Source organism: Trachurus trachurus, assembly GCF_905171665.1.
Source record: "Trachurus trachurus genome assembly, chromosome: 7".
NCBI classification, from domain to species: Eukaryota; Metazoa; Chordata; class Actinopteri; order Carangiformes; family Carangidae; genus Trachurus; species Trachurus trachurus.
The window spans coordinates 10,158,826-10,169,262 of NC_139901.1; positions in this window are offsets into that span (position 1 = coordinate 10,158,826).

Sequence of the window (10,437 nt, forward strand, 5' to 3'; positions counted from 1 at the left end):
TACAGACGGGTGAACACTGGGCCCAGGTGCCTCCAGAAAGCTCTGATGAACATGCTGCAAAATGGACAGAGACACAAACAGCAGGGGGCGCCACAGCAGCCACAGGTTTCAATTTAATTATAATCCAGAGTTTGTTGTGCCCACATTGGAGAAATGTACTTTTTTATGCTGCAGTAGTTACAAGTAACGAAAGTATTAAGTAGAAAAATAACAAATGAACCAAATTTAACATAAATGGTTGCATTTGTAAAGATGATAAAAATGATTTAAGCATTGATTGATTAATCATGGCTATAATGGCATTAACTTACACAATGCAGCATACTTGAGTTTTGATACAGTTCTGACTATACACTTCTTCAATCAGCATGGTTGACTAATTGTTTCAAATCTAATCTCAAGAGGAGTAGTAATTAGTCAAACCTCCAGTGGCATGAAAAAATGTGGCAACCATTCTGATCACAACCAGAAATTGTTGTTTTGTTTTTTCTTCTATAAGGCTAAAATTGAGAAATATGCCCTGGTTTCAGCTGCTTTTCAGTCTTGTACATCATTTCCAATTGAACGTCTTGGTCTGTCAAAACAAGACATCTGCAGCCCCCGTCTGCTAGAAATTGAATTTATGCTACATTTATCGGCAAGCTGCAAAAGTGGATGTTTTAATAAAAAAACATTCCTGAACATATGGCATGTCACAAAATGTCTACAACTTTCTGTAACGTTTTGGGATTATCTTTAGGCCCTCCGAGCAGCTGGTGGAGATTAAGGGAAGGTTGTCTTGAGCTTTTAGAAGGATTTTGATAAATTTTTCTGTATTAAACCACAAGTGCTGTTGTTGCGATGGTTTCAATGGTCTGCAATGGTGTCAATTCCCAGCACTTCACCCACAATACCTACAGGTGATACATGATGCAGTGACAATTATCCCATTAGAAGTTCTTTATTTTCTTACATTTCAAAAGCAACAATAAATAATGAGCTAACCGGACAGAATAATAGATTAATTTGATTAATTGATGAATGAAAAATAATGATTAGTTGCTGCCCTGTTTGAGGGCTCTTACCATTCACAACTAGTGGTTGGGCCAATGTGATGTATCACGAATGTGACTCTTTTTTTAACCCAGCTAGATCATGGTAACTTACTGTACGCTTAGTTTATAACCTGGTCCCAACAGAGTTTCATCATAAAATTGGCTATAAAAGCACAGCTGTTTCACAATTTAACTCATTTAGAGCTGGCGTCACCTTTACTTTTAAAGTCCAGTGGAGCTGGATCAGAATCGAGCATTTGTAGCCCACGGAGGGAGAGATCGTGCTGATCCGCTGGAGTTTACTTTCTCTCTGAGCGTCTCCGCCTACAGATGTTCAGCTGAGGGAATACGCTAGAGCCGGGAGATACAGATACAATTTCAACGCATTGAGTAAACATCTATGATTGCACATGGCTGCTTTTAGGTGTCACACTCCTCCATGTTCTTTCCCTCACGCCAGGGTCACATCACTCATACAGAGTTCGCTCCATCTGTATTTTCTGTGTAGACGTCCAGACAGTGATTCTCCAGATTTAACAGGTTTCGTGTATTTCAGTAAACAGGATTTCTTAATTACCATGTGAACAGTAGAAGTGATCCGTAAGGGTGTACTTATTACTGTATACATAGTAAGAAAATATAATGAAGTAATTAAAAAAAAAAGCAATTTGCTGGTGGCTCTGCATAAATGAAAAATAATAATATTTCTGAAGACAATTAGATGAATAGAATTTGTCATTAAAATGTTTATAAATGACTTCAGTTGTCTGCCTGAGGTGGAAAATTACACCGCTGTTATTTTTTTAACTATAGCGTGAGGTGAGCTCACACCTCACAGGCGGTCCACTGTATTTATGTGGATTTTAAAAACCCACTCAACTGCTGTACAAGCTGCAACGTTTTCCAGATCCAGCTGCCCTTAGACAACACTAGATAACAAACTATGACAAGGCAGCGTCTGCAGAGTTGTGTGTGCCTTTTGTGGGCTGGCCTAATTAGGCTTATAAATCTGGCCAGAATCTATGCAGTATAGCTGCTTGCTCCCACTCCAGACTTGACATATTCCAGGTTTTACCCCCCAAATCACCAGGGGCATCTCTTGGAGAACATAATCCTTAATGCTCCAATTCATCAAGTCCCCAGCACTGTAGCAACGACACAATGGAGAGAAAGTGAGAGAAAAAATAAATGAATAAAATGCAGCAGAGAGAGTGAAAACTTTCAGGTTGTTAAAACTCTGAGCTTATCCATTTGGCATCAAGGCCCTTTTTGCTCTGCACTCACATTAGTCCAATCCCTTATCGCTCTCACGGTCCAGACACACTCAGATCTGGGCAGCGGTGGGAACATTGAGTTTTATATAAATCAATACTATGTCCCCAACACTTTGCTGCTCCCAGCACCCCAGGGAAGATTATAAAACGCTTGGCCAGATCATCTCTCCCCCATCATTTCTCTCTGAGGTAGAAACTAAGAGTTGAATTGAAGAATGTTTTTTTTTTTTTTTTTTCTTTGAGGAGCAGGTTGTAACACAAAGACAAACAGTGTGGTGCCCTGTCAGCTCTATTGTCATTACAGTCAATCCTCAACTCCTGGACACATTGCTATGAGTGAATGTTGTTACTGGAGTCATGAAATTGTTGCCTCTTGAACTGCCTTTGAACCACAAATGCAATCTTCTCCCCACAGTCCTGCAATCAGACCAGTTAGAGGCAGCTCCTGCGGTAATGTCGATGAATAAGCCGACACGGTGTTATTGAAATCTTGGGTGAAAATGTTATTCACAGAGACTCAAAGTTAACAAGTAGTGAGCTTAGGAAGCCTTTCAATTCGTCAGTTATTCAGACTTTGGGGAGATGGGAACAGGTTGGATTAGATGGGATAGTCTGTTGCCTAAGCAACTGCTACACTCCGCTGTGTTCGAAGAGGCTGCTTTATCTGTGAGGATTACACTGGGCGCAGGTAGGGAAAAAAAAGTAAAAAAAAAAAAGTAAAAAAAAAACCTGTATGCCTGGAGTCAAACAGTTCAGCGGCAAGGCGAAGACCTGTGTCGCCGCGGGACTAAATCCTCACTTGGTTTAAACAACAAACAAAAGAACAGAATCTGTCAACAAGGCGCGAAAACAAAGTCAACAGAATCAAAGAAAAGGTGACAAGGAAGAGGAAGGAAAGATAAGAAGCGGAAAATGAGGTTGATGTATGCTAAGTCCACTCCAGACAAAAATTATCCTGAAACTGCAGCACTGCGTACCTAAGCTCTTAGGTGAAAAGCGACTGGATTAGATTTTTTTTTTTTAACTTGACAAGTGGAAACAGTAAAGCCACGTGGGATGTGTCACAATCCCTCCGAGAGCTCCTCCAGCTTTTTTTTTTTTTTTTTTTTTTCCCCAAGCGAGGTGACACTTGTTAATATTATTTATTTACATCATTTTGTCGCGCGGCGCACCTACATCGCTGGAGCTCCGGCCTGTATAATCTCCATAAGGAGATTATTCAAGTTGTGTGATGACAGGAGGATAGAAACAACAACACAACAACCTCCTATCAGAAAAGAACAAAACAACAACCGCGCTTTCATCTCTGAAGTTCACAGGTGCCTTTGACAGGAGTTTGACTAAAGCTATTACTATAACTATAAACACACACACACACAGGAGCACAGCTTCTGCTAATGCGATGAAAATTTTAAGGACTATATATAGTGTGTACTGCTTCCTATAATGTGAACATGCACTGTGCTAATACATTACCTGCAGGATTATGCTATAGACAGAAAGACACATTAAAGGCAAGGTGTTACTAAGATACTGTTTGTTTGTTTGATCACATCATTTACAGCAGTGGAGTCACACTAGTCATCCTTGAACCGTCTGACTCATATGTGTCCATCCATCCATTAGCTATGCCATGCTTATCTTCTGAGGGTCATAGGGGGCTGGAGTCAATTCCAGCCGACACTGACTCTCACAGTCACACTGTGGGTTATCTGGCCAAAAGATCATATGAGAATCTTTTTGGTTCGGATCACATTCCACTCTACAAATCGCAATCTGCATCCCATTTCCACTCTGATTTTATCCTGAAGGTCCTGAGCGCAAGTTGTGATTTAAAGCCTTCCTGCAACTTTTTCACTTGTTTATCGTTTCACAATTCACAGTGGGCTGGATAAAAATCAAAAATATTCCAAACTAATGATGCCATCTGTGTTATTCATCTGAAAAATAGACCATGTGCCCAGAGTAAGATTGTCAACAATACAGGACTGTTATTTATCCCTATTGGGAAGTCTACAGTTAACCTCAGGACTGAGTCAGGAAGTAAGAGTTCCTGGTGGAAACCCACACAGGCATCAGAGGATTCATACTTGAGTATGAGTTCTTTACAAAAAAAAATAGTCAGACCTGGCAAACAATTTAAAATAAGATAAGAATAACTTTAATTATCCCAAAGGGAAATTAATTTGTAAGGCAGCTCATCTATTAGAAGAATCAAAAAGTATTAAAAAGCCTGATGGCTGTAGGTATGAAGGATCTTCTGTATATCTTGGTCATGCAGTGAAAAGAGAGGAGTCGTCCACCACTGCTGTTTTTTTTTTTTTTGATCCATCAAGTTGTTATGGAGTGGATGAGTTGTTAAAATGGCCTTTGACATCTTCAGTGTGCATCTCTCCACCACGTCCCCCAGTGTGTCCAACCTGGCTCCAATCACAGAGCCAGCTTTTCTAAGTAATTCATCTAGTTGCCTTGCATCCTTGTGTCTGATGCTGCCTCCCCAGCAGACTGCAGCATAAAACGGCACACTTGCAACCACAGAATCTGAGCGTTTGAGAGGGAAGCAGGAAAGAGCCAGAATGAAGGGGTACAGAGGCAGCTTTTATGCGATAGTTATAGATCGAGATAGAGTTTTTTTTATTGAACGAAACTTTCAATAGTGCCCCAATATCATATTAAAAGCCCCTGGAATGAGCACAGTAGGTCCCCTCTAACAAAAAGAGGCAGCTCTGCCCCTTTTTGTAGAGTGCATTTAACACACAATTTAACACTATCATGATTTTTAATCCATTGCCAGATTCGTACAATGAAAAGTCTTACTCTATTCGGTCATAACCAGGTTAAATCTCATCAGTCATGATGCACACATTCTTACATTCAGTATATCTTCCCCTAAAAACATCATTATCTCTGATGTCCATCATAACTAAACATACATCTGCAGAGTTGAGGGATCGTCAGGTTTTTAAGTTCACTTTTAATGGAGCCAGGTGCCAACACTCCTGAATCCATGGCAATGAAATAATGAGCAAAAAAAACCCAAAACACCACAGGATTAAAAAGGTTAATTGAGACTTTTCAAGCAAATAAGTGTTACAGTGGTTTTTAAAGCATGAGCTCTGATTTGGCCTCTCTGAGTAGATTGCTCTAAAGACGACACTTTCAGTCATCAGCTCTGACCTTGGTGCAGCCAGAAATCTCTGCACTCTGCGGCTCTGAGGCTTTTAACAGAAAGTATAAAGAGGTCTGCACCAGGCAGAATCCATCTATAGAAGATTTACTTTTTATGATGTTCTGAATGGGAGAAACTAAATCAGGTTTTTTAGGTAATACATTTCACATTTTTTCCCCTTTCTCTATATTAAAAATTGGGGTAAATGGGACAATTTGTCACATTGAAGTTGAACGAAACCTCCAAGATAATGTGTACCAACAAAGGTGTAATAAAATGTAAAATGTGACACACACATATTTAATTCAGACACTTCATTATTTCAGTGTTTGCAGGAAATGCAAACACTGAATAGAAACATTGAAAACAGGTAAAAACAAAACAAGAAACAAAACCATTGTCAATATGAAGAAAGTTAAAATTAACCACAAATAGAGATAATTAGTGAATGAATCATTTACCATATCAATGAATGAATTCAAATTCCGACTGGGAACATTGCTTAACTTCTCTTTCCCTATCCAAACTATTCCAAGTGACTGAAGCAGAAAATATGAAAGCTTTCTCCCCCATCCCTGTGTGTGCACTGGGGACCAACAGCACATACTGTACATGTCTTGTGATCTAGGATTGTGACTGGAGGATGAACTCTTCATGCAGAGATGTGAGGAAAAGTTTGTTGAGAATGGCTTTGTGAATACAGCAACTGAACTAATGCATCAAAACAGGTGATGCTCTGCACTGTGGTGAACCACGTCCAACGTGTGAAAACACTGGACCTCATGCAAGCAGTGACTAGTGTTTCTAGTCAGATCCACCATCTTATAGTAAACTGCTCCTTTCGCACTGATAAATCCCACCTGTTCAAGAGGAGTTGCGCATTCATGAGATTTGATAATTAGCATAATCAACACCCCTAAAATTGCCATATGGCCACCTGTTCCGCTTCGTTTCTGTGGAAGGTTCATTCACAAAAAAGTCACGCAAGAGTAAAAAGAATCTCACCGTGTGAAGCTTCAAGTCCTGCTGTCAGAGACGAGCAAACAAAAACAGAACAAATTTAGCAGAGTCACTGGTGGAATTACAGGACCCACACCTATTAGAAAATGTTAATGGTACACCTGTTGAGAGCATTTCATCAGAACTGTGCTGATGAGGGAAACTGAAGGAAATGGATTATGCTTAATGCTAAAAAAATTTTTTTTTTACAAAAATGGAGCAGACTGAGACAAATATGAGAGGCAATCAAGGTGTTTTATCAGACTAGGGGATATTACTGATTGATTTAACAAAGGGTGGTACTGGACAGCGACTTTCATAATGGGGATCTGTATCTGTGCACTTTTGTACAATGTGGTATGTCGATAGGGGGTTGATATCTGTCTTTGTGTATAGATCTTTGTCATTTCGTGTTATGTTTTACCTATGTCGTAAAGCAGAAGTAAGCGATCTGGTCGTTTTGGCTAACTTCCTGTCAGCCGATGGAGTTAGCACTCCCCGCCCTCGTCCCTACGTCACCACATTCACGCGCATCCCTTGGCTGCACACACAGAGAGGACCGCCCCTTTATGCCGTTCTCTCTCCTCATTGGATAAAGGTTGTAGGATACAAGGAAAGTTTTCTCCTCGGCTTACAGCAGAGCAGAGTGACTGACAGACCCGTGTTTCAGACCAAACACTCTATATAAGTGATTGCTGTCAGAAGATAACTATTTAAGACTTATATTAACACAAACATTCTGCTTACTTTTGCTTTAAGTGGGAACAAACAGACTTTTTTCTCAGCACCATGAAGAGTGAACAAAAACAACCTTTTCTATTTATGCTACGTTTCCATCATTATAAAGCCCTGGTATAAGCTCACTGGCAGCCACCTCCACTACTATCTAGCATGTGACAGCTTAATATTTAACTTGTAAATGCATTCTTATGGCTGTTTTCTGATTTTCCGTAGTGTGCGATTCTATGATTCTGACTCTGATGAGCTCTACACAATACACAAAATGCACAAGGATGGCAACTGTGGTTTGGGGACACAGACAGGTCTTGGGACTACATTTTCAAGGTCTTGGTCTTGTTTTGGAATCAACAAAATTTGTACTTGGTCTCAGTCGAGCTGGACTCAGGATGTTTTCACAAGACGAGTCAAGACCACAGCTGCAGTGACATCTTTTTTTATAACCACTGTCAATGTCACTCACTCACTTTGGTTCATGTAATGAAATTGAATAACTTTAAAATAATTAACATTGTTCTTTAAGTGTATTATGCTTGTGTAACTATCTGAAAAACTCGGTTGCACCAGTGTCAAAAGTGGGAGACTTTAACAGGTTCTATGCCGTGTTATTCTGTTTCAATTAAATGTGGTATAGATTTTATAGCAAATTATCTTTTCTTTTTAGCTGAGGGACAATGAGGAATATCAAGCCACATGATTTTTATGAGTACATGGTCTCGGGTAAGGTGGTCTAGACCACAACACTGTTTCTATGAAGTTTAGTGACAACAGAAGCCACAGAAATGTCGACACACTATCTATTAGTGAGTTAAAAGTATTCAGTTATGGTAAATCTCAGTAAATAGTTCCTCAAGGTGTTCTCTGAGTAAAAGTCTTCAGCACCTCTTGAGATTAAATGAATGATTCCTTTTAAACTCAATTTAATGACATAACAGTGGGAATGTGAAATAACCGTTAAAGTATTTTGTGGAATCATGAAATTTAAACTGTCACAGTTTATTTTGGTAGACTTACGTTTTTAACACCAAATATAAATCTTAGCTTAGCGCTCTCGTGACTAAACGCCGATGAAAAGCCGTCAGTGTTTTCACACTGGATGTGAGATTAAGAACAGCCAACAGCAGCCTGGAGCTGTGGTATGTGAGATAATAGCTCTTCAACATTCGGTAAACCTACAGCTTTAAGATGAAAAAAAAAAATCTCTTTTTTTGACATTTGGCTCGTCAAGCTTCAATTACAAGCCTTAGCTGACTAATCTTATAATGGAGATGGTCACATATGACACTTAACACACATGCAGCCACAAACATGTGAGAGCAGCTCGAATAGGAATGCTAAAGCCGAGCTAAATGGATTAGCTTCCTTAGAGGTGATCTCAACTCTGAGGCTGATCTTGTGTGTGTTTGTGGTGTCATAGTGTGTGTAGGCTATGCACGTGTGTGTTTGCCAAAGCTCTACTGCAGGGAGCAAAGACACTGCAAAGAGCTGCTTGACTCCTGCCATGTCTTCACAGCAGAGGCTTGGATACTGCAGTAATGAGTGGTGTGTGTGTGTGTGTGTGTGTTGCGTGTACACAACTCCGCTGTGATTGGACTCACCAGAGAACAAACAAACCCGTTACGCTACACTTGCATGTGCTCACACACATCCGTGTCCTCCGAGACACAATTATAGACACAGAAATAAAGAAATTAAAGCATCCCTAATGTAAATATGAATACAGTGAACGCTCCATTAGTGCTGTGATAAGGTCTCCGCTGAGTTCAACCCTGCTTGTTGTGTTTGTTTAGTTTGTTGTGTTGTGATCTGGCTGCAACAGCGGGACCTCCATTTACCCAGGGTTCCCGGCAGGTCAGTGCATTAACGGCAAAATGCAGAACGCTGTTGGATACGAGGCCAGTGGGGATGGTGAGGAGTCATTTCATGTGGCACTCGGTGCTGAATGTGGGAGGACTTCTTGTAGGAGACACACAAACATCCTCATGAACACATACACAAATACACGATATACACAAACGAACACTACCAAAGCTACACAGACAGAAATGCAGCTGTGATACATTGACGCACTGACTGAGACTTGAGAGAAACACTAATGATGTGTGTGTGTGTGTTAAAACTGCATAAGGTCCCTGTGCTTTACAAAGAGCTACAGGATGAGAGGATGTCAGTGAGTCCTGCTTCCAACATGGGGAGTGCTCACTTTCTGCTCTTTAGGAGACTTTTTCATTGCCTCTCTGAAGGTTTGACCCATCACCTCCTGTGGATTATAGAGACAGCGTTTTGATGTGATGCAACACGGCGATCACAGCTTGATGCACTCTGATGTACACTGTCTCCCAGATGCTGTCTGGATTTATACTTTGTGCAAAAAAAAGACAAACTGCTGCACAGACCACAGTACATTAACAAGTGCTGTACATAACTTGTATACTTGAATAAACAAGGTGCCGGACTGTGATGCCACAGGTTCACATCCCGAGTCTGTTTTGTGTTTTTCTCTGCTGTGAAATTGTCAGGAGGAGGTGGTGGTGGTGGTCGTCGCCTAATGAGAGCTTTAGGCCGCGTTCAGACTGCAGGCAAATCTGATTCAAATCTGATTCCTTCTCATATCCGATTTTTAGGGCTGACTGTCCACACTGTTTTTAGCAAGTGTCCAAATCGCATTTGGCTCTGTTCCGACTGGGCCACATTATTGACCCATCTGACAGGTTGCTGTATGTGACAGGCGATGCCTCGCGCACGCAGCGGCTACTCTCGCTGCAGCACGGTGATCTGCCCGGTGCTGCAGCCGCACTACCCCGCTATAGCTTCAACCTCAGCCCGCCTGGTGTGTGTGTGTGTGTGTGTGTGTGTGTGTGTGTGTGTGTGTGTGTGTGTGTGTAGCCACAGAGACTCCAGCACCCCAGAGCTGAGAGCGCGCCGTCGCCGTCACTCCTGTCGCCGACAACACGGTAATTTGCATAAAAGAAAAGTAACAAGAAGGAAATTGATATTTAACTGGAGCTCACGGGACCATACGAGACCTGTAACACAGTGACAGCGCCGCGGAGAGTGACGTCACGGACAGTCAAAACCGATCTGAGTGTTTGGAGCTGTTCAGACTGAGACACATCTGTCCAAATGCGATCTGAAACTACCTCCCGGAGGTGGTTTCGATCCGTTTTGCAAAAATCGGATTTCATGTGATTTGGGACTGTTCAGACTTCAAAAGAGTCATCCG